Source organism: Cydia amplana, chromosome 25 (assembly GCF_948474715.1).
Source record: "Cydia amplana chromosome 25, ilCydAmpl1.1, whole genome shotgun sequence".
NCBI lineage: Eukaryota > Metazoa > Arthropoda > Insecta > Lepidoptera > Tortricidae > Cydia > Cydia amplana.
Genome location: NC_086093.1, coordinates 7,377,605 through 7,388,536, shown reverse-complemented (window position 1 = coordinate 7,388,536; position 10,932 = coordinate 7,377,605).

Here is a 10,932-nt window from a genome sequence, read left to right as displayed (position 1 = left end):
AAAGAAAATTTAACGAATAAAAATTATTATCTTTCAAAAAACTTGTTATTTAACTGTATAGCGAATTAAATAATTTAAATAAGTTAAAGTGACGTCACAAAGTTTGTGACTCCCCCCTCCCCCTGTCACAACATGTCACATTTTCTTGACTTGAGTTGCTAAGCGGGCGAGGTGCTCAAAATGATCTTGACGCGACTTTATTGTTAAGAGAATAAGGGCGCGTGAAGGTAATTTTGAACACCTCGCGCGCTTAGCAACTTATGCTGCTGACTGTACGTAGTTCTCATGTAAGTAATCAATCTCATCAAAGGTTTGCAACGTAAACAAGTTTGACTTTACATTTATAGTGTTTATTGGTACCGAATGGAAGCCGCATTAAAACGCTTCCGTCACCCGTTATTAATAAACGGTTTATGTGTTTACGGCAATCGACAGCGTTTTAGTACAGTTTTGTTAAACTTCAGGGTGGCTAGCCAACATGCAAATCATTAACGCTTCGTGGCGTAGCGTAATAGTCTTCTCTCTCTCTATCGCGTCTTTACTAGTGCGACGGAGACTTGCGTTTCGTTCACTACATTGGCATGACCTAACAAAAACAGTTACTAACTTCGCAACATCCCTGGTTCAAAGACACGGACCAATTACGGCACGGGATTCTGACACTTTGACTCGAAGATGGAGTAAAACTACCGTATATAGTGGCAGTTGGGGTAGCGTTACTATGCTTAGTCTAGAGGATGTCTTGTCTGTGGGTAAATATCAAATGATATTTCGTACATAACATTAACGGTTTCAATCAAATTTCACGAAATTTCAGTACCTACGATAATTTTATACCTAAGGGCACAAATCTCTCAGAAGTACATTTTAAGAAATAATCAAGTTTGCATTTTTTTTGTTTCTTTTTTTTTAGGGTTCCGTACCCAAAGGGTAAAAACGGGACCCTATACTAAGACTCCGCTGTCCGTCCGTCCGTCTGTCACCAGGCTGTATCTCACGAACCTTGATAGCTAGACAGTTGAAATTTTCACAGATGATGTATTTCTGTTGCCGCTATAAATAACAACAAATACTAAAAACAGAGTAAAATAAAGATTTAAGTGGGGCTCCCATACAACAAACGTGATTTTTGACCGAAGTTAAGCAACGTCGGGCGGGGTCAGAGGGCCTACCGCGAACCACGTTCGACGTGTTGCCTCCCTGTCACACTTACGTACAAATTTACAAGTGCGACAGAGAGACAACACGTCGAACGTGGTTCGCGGTAGGCCCTCCGTACTTGGATGGGTGACTGCTTTTTTGCTTGTTTTTTTTGCTTGTTTTGCTCTATTTTTTGTTGATGGTGCGGAACCCTCCGTGCGCGAGTCCGACTCGCACTTGGCCGGTTTTTAAATAATAATATCGCATACCCACCCATCTAGCAGTTTAATTGCCATTCTATTTCAGTCGCGCCTGCGTTCCGTCAGAGCTCGCATAAAAGTGTCAAGTGGTTTGGTTCTCTATATTCTGTACATACAAACAGAGACATGTAAAATAAAGACTAATAGCAGTCTATACTGTACTATCTATTCTCTTTAGTATCTATAGCTGGTTAAGCAGATCTTGTCAGTAGAAAAAAAACGGCCAAGTGCGAGTCGGACTCGCACACGGAGGGTTCCGTACCATCAACAAAAAATAGAGCAAAACAAGCAAAAAAACGGTCACCCATCCAAGTACTGACCCCGCCCGACGTTGCTTAACTTCGGTCAAAAATCACGTTTGTTGTATGGGAGCCCCACTTAAATCTTTATTTTATTCTGTTTTTAGTATTTGTTGTTATATAGCGGCAACAGAAATACATCATCTGTGAAAATTTCAACTGTCTAGCTATCACTGTTCGTGAGATACAGCCTGGTAACAGACGGATGGACGGACGGACGGACAGCGGAGTCTTAGTAATAGGGTCCGGTTTTTACCCTTCGGGTACGGAACCCTAAAAAGCGGCAAATTTGAAAAATGTAGGCGCGAAGGTATATCGTCCCACAGAAGATTTGAATTTCGCGCCTTTTTGAAGTGAAAACTTCTTTAGCGGCGCTGTGTCCTTTTTGAGGTGGGGAAATTTTTTTAAACTCGAGACAACGTAAGACGATCACGTGACCGTAATATTTAGATGGCCATCATCTCATTTAACTCAATGACATTACATGAAAAACTGTTACATGTAATGTCATTGAGTTTTTCTTTATTGATTTAAATGCCATCCGGTGAGTTTCGCTCTAACTGGTATTAATATAACTCGAGTACTAACAGTGATGTGCTTAGAGGCTTCAAGTACCTAATTAACGCTAATGTTAGATGGCGTTAACCAAGAGTCTTCTAGCCTAGTCGGTAGACTTTGCTACGAAGCAGGAGGTCCCGGGTTCAAATCCCGGTAAGTGCATTATTTGTGTGTTCATCACAAATATTTGTTCCCGAGTTATGGATGGATGTTTTCTATGTATTTAAGTTTGAGTTTATTTATATGTATCTATTATAAACATTATAAATATGTATTTATTTATATACTTAGAGTTCTATTCGCTAATGAGAACAGAATTTTTTCATTTCCATAAGTTAAGTTTCCTGTTTCATGTGAAAGTTTCAAGAAATTTTTGGAAACTTTTGTAGTTACTTTACTTGCACAGTTGCACATATATATTTACTCTTTCGGAGAGAACATGAAATAATTTGAAAATGAGCGTTACAACAATACCTAATTATGGGTCGGAGATCACGTCAAATGGCTATACACAAAGCTTGTTAATGTACAAAGGGCGAACTTAATGCCATACGGCTTTTTCTACCAGTCAACCTTAAGATTGACAGTTTATATTTTTTACTAGGCTCTGACAATATATCCGAGTTAGACTTATTGGTGTAATGTTGAGACAGGCAGACCTGGGCAATGGCGTCTGGTACAGTCTGTCTGCAATTATCTCTGACAGGGCAACACGCAAAAAAATATCTGATACTAGCTTTTTAGGGTTCCGTACCCTAAAACCCTTACGGTACAACTTTGAGCCTCTGTCTGTCACACTGCTAACTCGAGAACTACTTACGCCATCTATTTGGCTAACCCAAATGCATTGAAATTGTAATAATGTATTAAGTATTATCACTCTTGCGAGCGATAGAGAGGCTGGGTAAAGGAATATAGTTTGTCAAAGGACTGCCTCATTTCAAACATAGTATAGACAGACATAATTATATTATCTTTGCCTTACACTAGTACTAGCACCCAAAAGAAAACGATGAGTATAGTTTTCCTGGTTCTTACTGACTGACAAATTGGTTTGACCAACTATATTTCCGTAAAACAATCCTAATTTCGTGAAGCCAGTTTTTCGACAGCCAACTACAATCGTTTTCTATTTTCTTTACTAATTATAGGTGTCTATTCCAGACTAAACTGTTTTACGGCAGGTAAAACAGTCTACGTTTGACACCTGTTTGAAATACGGAAAATTCAAACAATACTCCGACTGTTTATATTTTTACGCAAAGAAAACAAACTATTGATAATGTACAAAGATATCTAATGCTGTCGGCTAAATTTAGATCTAATACAAAATTTATGCGTGAATGCCATCGACAGATGTAAAAATAAACTTGTATTTGCCGGAATAAAAACGTCAATGATGTCCAAACGATCGTTAAATTAACGTTCGAATCGTTAAAAAACCGGCCAAGTGCGAGTCGGACTCGCGCACGGAGGGGTCGGAGGGTTCCGCACCATCAACAAAAAATAGAGCAAAACAAGCAAATAAAACAAGCAAAAAAACGGTCACCCATCCAAGTACTGACCCCGCCCGACGTTGCTTAACTTCGGTCAAAAATCACGTTTGTTGTATGGGAGCCCCACTTATGGCTCCTCTACACGATGGGCCAACGCCGGCCACTCCAAGGGACGCAGTCATGCGGTAGAATGAGATAGCAATATCACTTGCTCCCTCTAACGCATAAATGCGTCCCTTGGAGTGGCCGGCGTTGGCCCAACGTGTAGAGGAGCCATTAAATCTTTATTTTATTCTGTTTTTAGTATTTGTTGTTATAGCGGCAACAGAAATACATCATCTGTGAAAATTTCAACTGTCTAGCTATCATGGTTCGTGAGATACAGCCTGGTGACAGACGGACAGACGGACGGACGGACGGACAGCGGAGTCTTAGTAATAGGGTCCCGTTTTTACCCTTTGGGTACGGAACCCTAAAAAGCGAAGGCATTAGGTCCGTGAGCGAAGGTAAATAAATGACGTTAGCGCGGTTTGGAACGCAAACAGGGCGACAGCGCGGTTGGCGGGAAAAAATAGTCGTAAAAATCGATATTTGTGGGTTGACAAGACTGTTTTCAATCATGGTTGTTTACTTATCGAATAACGATTTGAGAAATAACAGTTTATAAACGCAAAATAATTACCTATTTGCACAAAAATAATATACGAATCAGAAAGTTCCAGAAACCTATGATTCACGGTCTTTAAAGAAATCTGAGGAACCGACACTACCATCAACCACACCCTTTCCCTAAACATCAGTTTCCGTTTATTTTAAACGGGACTACGCAAAATGGAGTGTTCCCAGAAAACACCGAAAAAAGTTTACGAAATACAATAATTGACCCTTTAAGGTTCATGAGATACGGTCCGCTGAAAGACAGACGAGACGACTGACAGACAGTGAAGGCTTAATAAACAGTAGTGTTCCGTTGGGTACCCTCTAGGATAGGGTTGCCATACGTCCCGGTTCGCCGGGACATGTCCCGGTTTGAAGCACGGTGTCCCGGCGTCCCGGCCGATAAGGAAATTGTCCCGGTTTAAAAATCATAGTTATTTAGTAGGGGGCTGGACTTGGTAAATAATAATATACCTACATTTCTACGTTTCATATGGCCAAAATTTAAAAAAAAATGTTTTATGGTACCTACTTTTACCTAATGTCCAATATCAGTTTCTCAGACACACAATCATTAGATGATTATGTAAATTATGATATTTTATAGCTTTTAAAGTCTGTAATGTAGAGCTCGAATTTCAGGCTCCCGAGGGCCTAAAACCTCATCAATGTAACAACTTCGGCCCTCCGAGTAACTCTTGTACATATGACACATATTATTGTTGAGTAACATTTGACGATTGGTTCGTGTTAGAGCGCTGCTTTCTTACAGCTCGACCTTCGGCGTCACTTAATTTTTAACAAATATAGGTAAACATTTGTTTCAAAAGCTTGGCATTTTCCTCGCATGAAAGCTCACCGCGCTGGTTATAAAGTACGCTTCGGGCTTATAAAGTAATGTGAAAATTTCTGAGCTCGACCTTCAGCCTCACTTTTTACCTAAATTTTTGGTTTGTCTTCCAAATCTCCTCTTCTTCAGCTTACCCTTTGACCTCGCTGCGTCAAGCTCGGCCTGCGGTCTCGCTTTTCAATACAATGGACATTGGTTGGCGTCTATGCTCTATCTGAGCTTAACCTGAAGCACGGCTTCGACCTCGCATGAGAGCACGCCTTACTGGGGAACTTCGGAGTTTTAGGCCCGGCCCGGCCTTTTTAACACGTGTAGATGACGTGGTGAAATAATATGCAGGTTTTTTAAGTAACAATCGTAAGGGCGTTTGGACAGCGAGAAGCATGTGCCTTTGCGCGTAATTGCATTGATCGACTGACCGCTGAGAGCCAATAGCATAAATCCGTTTGTCCCCCTCCCCTGGCCGTTCCCCTCGGTCGCCCAGAACCGGCACATACCACTCAGACTTCCAGGCACCCTCCTTTTAATAAAATATAAAAAAATACAAAACAAATTCGCGTCGCTTACATACCCCACCCCAGTGCTGCATCAGCACTTACTCAACCTCAGTAGGTACATATGCGACGCGTGCAGCTGATCGACGTAGTGTTCCGGATTTGGTTTTTATCTGCACGACTCTTATGCGTCCGTCTCTCCCCGGAATTACTTCCTGTATTATTCCCTTAGGCCAAACGTTACGGGGTGACGCAGGATCCACAACCAATACCAGATCTCCCACTTGTAAGGGTCGTTGGTCTTGGTGCCACTTCTGGCGAGGGATCATCTGTGGCAGTACTTCTCGTACCCACCGCTTCCAGAATAGGTCTGCAAGTCGTTGAGAGGTTCGCCATTGTTTACGAAGATACATGTCGGAGTGATCAAATGAACCGAGAGTAGGTAAGTTGGAAGAACTGCCAAGTAAAAAATGATTTGGCGTAAGGGCTTCATCACTTTTCGGTTCAACTGTGACGTGTGTAAGCGGGCGGCTGTTTACCATCTGTTCGACTTCTGCCATGAGCGTGCTCAAAACTTCATCTCGCGGAGCCTGTTCTTTTAATACCACCTTAAGTGATGCCTTTATTGATCGGATAAGTCGCTCCCACGCGCCAGCCCAGTGGGGGCTGACTGGTGGCAAAAATTTCCAAGTGGTGCCATATTTCAAGGTTAAATCTTTTAATGAGGCGTCATTCAATTCACTGATACACTTCTTAAGTTCATTATCAGCTCCTCTTAAATTGGTGCCATTATCCGAGAAAATCTGCTGAGGCCAACCACGACGCGCCGCCATCCTTCGCAGAGCCATAATTAGTGCGTCGGCCGTGAGCCTCGTGACTATTTCTATGTGAACAGCTCGCATGGTAAGACACGTAAATAAAACTCCGTACCGCTTCTCTCGGCGTCTCAATACTGTTACTTCCATTGGTCCGTACAAATCAATACCACAGAACGTAAACGGGCGCTGGTGATGGGCCATGCGAGCAGGAGGTAAGTCACCCATTCTAGGTGGTTGCGGTTGCGCTTTTTTTATTTTACAGAACATGCACTTGCTGCTCACATGTTTCACAGTTGGCCGAATTCGAATAATCCAGTATTTCTGTTTCAGGTTGTTTACCACTGTTTCTCGATTCCCATGTGCGGCCGTCACGTGATAGTGTTTTACAATCAACTTAGTGACGTGATTACTTCCATCGAGGATTACGGGTTGTTTTGTCTCCGGTAGTACCTCCTGGGCCGCTCCAATACGTCCGTCAACGCGCAGAATACCGTGTTCATCGAGAAATGGTGTCAAGGTAAGTAATCTGCTTTTCCGATCTAAATTTCTTTTATTTTTCAGGTTCTCCAGGTCTTCAGGAAAGGACTGCGCTTGAGAATATTGGATTAGTAAGCGCTCCGCTTTTTCTTTCAGGTCTCCATTAATCTCGCAGGTAAGTTTTTTACATTTATTTATAAACATAAGTATAGCGCAGGTAGCTCCAACTAATCTTAACCACGACGAAAACCTTTCAGGTTCAGGAACCGCTGGTAAGTTTTCAGGAAATACATTTACAATCATTGTATATTCTAGATCCATAGGGTTAGGTTTCGTCAGCTGTTTATTTGAAGGCCAAGTTTCCTCATTGCTATACAAAAAGTCGGGACCGTGAAACCATTCATTTTCCAGCATTCTGAGTTCACAGGTGTCTCGTGTAGCAATATCAGCTACGTTCATTTTCGTAGGTACGTATCTCCATTGAGTAGATTGAGTTAATTCGTCTAATTCCCCGAGCCGATGCGCCACGAACGCTTTATAGGTACGTGCATCGTTATAAATCCAGTGAAGCACGCAGGTCGAATCAGTCCAGTAATAAATTTTCTCTGTGGTCATTTTGTGCTCTTTGATAATGCTATGTGCCAGTCTCGCTGCTAGGCATGCACTTTCTAGTTCTAATCGTGGAATACTTCTATGTTTATTAGGTGAAATTCGACATTTACTAGAAACAAATGCTAATTGCCAGCTGTTATTGTTATCTAACCAGCGCCAGTACGCTACAGCGCATAAGGCTTGCGATGACGCATCGCACATCAAATGCAGTTGTAGGTTAGTATACATAGCCGGCGGGCGGCCTTCACTATTCGGTGCATTCGGTGCATCGTCTGTCTCACTCGCGCGCACGGCGTTTTGATAATATCGGGGCAGGCGCACTGAACTTACACGTTTCAATAGCTCGAGGAATTCAATCCACTTTTTAAATAATTCTTCCGGAATTATGTCATCCCAAAGTAATCCTTGTTTCCAGGTATCACGGATTATTATTTTTCCTCTTATTGTTATCGGTGATAGGAACCCGTAGACATCGAATATCGACATAACAACTCTCAGCATTTCTCGCTTTGTAGGTATCTTTTCTCCAGAAATGATTGCCTCCGGTATGCGTTTGAAAGAGACATCAAACCCAAGTAAGTCTTCCTTTGGAAACCAAACTAATCCGAGTGTACGTTCGCCATCATCTTGTTGATCGATTTTGAACCTTATGGCCGTTGAACCTAAGTTCTCTTTTGGTAAACTGTTTATTAATGTTCCACTGTTGCTCGTCCAGTTACGAATGTTAAAGCCGCCTTGTTTATGTATATAAGCCACTTCTTTAACCACTTTTATTGCAGTTTCTTCGTCCTCAAAACTATCGATATAATCGTCTACATAATGTTGTTTACATATTGCAGATACAGCGGCCGGCATCGATGACTCATAGCGCACGGCGTTCTTGTTTTTTATGAACTGGGAAATAAATGGTGCACAATTTGCTCCAAATATTAAAGATGTCATTTTATATGTTTTTATAGGGCCGTCAGGGGTAGCGGAGCCTTCAGATGTGTTTCTCCACAGGAAACGAAAAGCGTCTTGATCTTCAGGGATGATTTTCACTCTTAGGAACATATCTTGGATATCTCCAGTTATTCCGATTTTATTTTCGCGAAATCGAAGCATTATTCCGTATAATGATACGAGCAGGTCAGGTCCTTTATACAGGTAATCATTTAAACAAACCCCATTATTTTTGGATGCGCAATCAAATACGAGCCTTAATTTTTGTTTGTTAGGGTTGTCAACCCCGAAATGCGGCAGAAACCATGTTTTTGGCGTGAGCTTAGGGTTGCTGACCTCCATTGCGTAATCGTTATCGAACAGGTGATTTATTCTTTCAGTGTACCTTGATGCATAACCAGCATCCCGTTTCATTTTTCTTTCCACTCCCTTAAGTCTAGAAAGTGCATTACCATAGGATTCAGTCATGTTGCAATTAAGATCTTTCCATGGAAGCCCAACGTGCCACCTGCCTTCTAGCAATTTAGCAGTTTGTTCCAGTCGCTCCTGTGCACGCAGGTCCTCGGAGTTCTGGCGTGGATTACATGAGACGCCCATGGATTCAACGGTAAAAGAGCGGCGTACTTCTTCGTGTATTTCCCGTAGCGCACGCTCATTTTCAACTTGCAGGTCCTCAGTTATGAATAAGGTCGAATCTAGCCGCTGGCCCTTGTCGCGCGGCGCTGTGGTGCGACCGTGGATACACCAGCCTAAGACAGTCTGAGTTATGTAAGATCCTTCGGACTTGCCCTTTATTATTTGCAGTGGCATCATTAGATGATAGTGATCCTGCCCTATTAACAGCTGAGGCTTCTCGTAACGAGTGTTACATAACTGATCTTTAATTTCAACCTTAAGGTCATAGTGCATAAGGTTCACTTTAGATGCATTTTGCGAAGGTAAGTCTAAGTCTGTAACACTGCGAGCACGTAGCGTAAACATCTGTCCATCCTTGTTTGACACATCAAAGTCCACTACCTCACTTTCGCACTTAAGTTCGGTATTTCTCCATGCCCCACTAACGCACATTTTTTGTTTGGTCCCATGCAATCCGGCGCGGGCGGCGAGGTCGGCGCTTATCAGTGATATCGTTGAGCAATTGTCCAATAATGCAGTGACACTAATTATACCGTTAGGTCCGTGTATGTAAATAGGTACAGCTTGTAACAAAACTTTGCAGCTTGTCGAGTTAATGTTTGTAACAGTCTCAGATCGCGTTTCACATACATCGGTGTCTGTTATTTCCGTAATGTTCACACTAGATTGAAGATTTGAATTATTATTAGCGCGCGAAATGTAATGTAACAAGCGGTGATGAGATTGTCCACAGTTTTCCTTATCGCAACAGGGCGCAGGACAGGTTTCTTTGTTATGGCGCGACACTAAACATTTATAGCACAATCCATGACGTTTCACATAAGCCCACCTGTCTTTGCGAAGCGATTTTTTGAACATTTTACAGTCTGTTAGGTCGTGTTTAGACGTACGACAAAATTTACACAAATCGTCACTTAGTTCATTCTGCACTAGCACGGTTTGAGAGCGGTAAAAGTCACTTTGTTTACGTTTAGTATCACCGTAAGTGTTCGCGAGGATAACAGCTGTTTTTGAAGTTTTGAGAGCTTCGTCATTTAAAAATTCTGACAAAATAGCGAGCCGTGGTTTCTTGCCCTCGTTGATAAGCGGGTAACTGTAGTCGACCCATTTGGATATTAACACAGTTGGCAATTTTGACAGAATTACAGATATGATTTTCATCCCCCTTAGGTACTCATCATGGCCAATAGCTGTTACTGCTGCAACGTAATTCTTAACCTTCACGGAGAATGACACTATGTCCTTATGATACTCTTGAGACATCACCGGCAGTTTGTTGATGCTTTGTACAATTTTTGATATAATAATATCGGGATTCCCAAACTGTAGCTCTAGAGTAGACATCACCAGATCTGGTGCGGTGGCTCCAATTAACAAAGAGGTTACTGCTTCCTTAGCTGGTCCCTGAAGGCATTTTCGTAGCCTCCACAGGTTTTCTTTGTCGTTGAAGTTGCACACTTCAGTTGATTCGTCATACGCCTGCTTGAATTGGAGCCACTCCATTGGGTCACCGGAAAACGAGGGTAAATCTCGCGGCGTGCAGAGGCGGCTCAACATTCGAGCGTTAGGTCCGTTAGTAGAGGAGACTGCGGCTATGTCCTTGAGTGCAGTTGCCAGTAGGTGAACTGTATCTTCGGTGCCGTCGCGCGCTGGTGCAGCCGGCGGCGCGGGCGGCGGGTGCAGCTTGTCCAAT